This window comes from Calidris pugnax, unplaced genomic scaffold (genome assembly GCF_001431845.1).
Source record: "Calidris pugnax isolate Ruff unplaced genomic scaffold, ASM143184v1 scaffold27, whole genome shotgun sequence".
Lineage (NCBI taxonomy): Eukaryota > Metazoa > Chordata > Aves > Charadriiformes > Scolopacidae > Calidris > Calidris pugnax.
Window position 1 is genome coordinate 17,903,715 of NW_015090893.1, and position 354 is coordinate 17,904,068.

At 78.0% G+C, this 354-nt stretch overlaps 1 protein-coding gene across 5 annotated transcripts in view; it reads right to left on the bottom strand.

Annotated features, from left to right (window-relative positions):
• The window catches only part of P4HA2 (prolyl 4-hydroxylase, alpha polypeptide II), a 27,904-nt gene extending 27,552 nt beyond the window's left edge, over positions 1-352 (bottom strand). For all 5 annotated transcript variants that reach the window (XR_001412730.1, XM_014948260.1, XM_014948261.1 and 2 more), the window contains exon 1: positions 283-352. The gene's annotated coding sequence lies outside the window, so the exon portion shown is untranslated. The remainder of the gene's footprint in view (positions 1-282) is intronic.
• Positions 353-354: the final 2 nt, after the last annotated feature.

The window sequence follows — 354 nt, forward strand, 5'->3', positions numbered from 1 at the left end:
GGGGCACGGCCAGCCCTGAGGGGGGGAGACCCTCGCCGGCCCTGAGGAAAGGACACGGCCAACCCTGAAGGGGGGAGACCCCCGCGGCCCTGAGGGACACGGCCAGCCCTGAGGGGAGAGACCGCCGCCGGCCCCGAAGGGGAACACCCCCCGGCCGGCCCTGAGAGGGCACCGCGGCCCGCGCAGGGTGAGCTGCTGCCCCGCTGCCCCTCAGCGCCGGGTAAACGGCTTCACCTGCGGCGCTGCCCACCCCAGCCCTGCCCGCTCCCCCGCCCGGCTCACCCGGCAGCAGCAGCAGCCCCTCTCGCCGCGCTTCTAGAACCGCCCCGGCCCTTCCAGCCGCGCCGCCGCCCG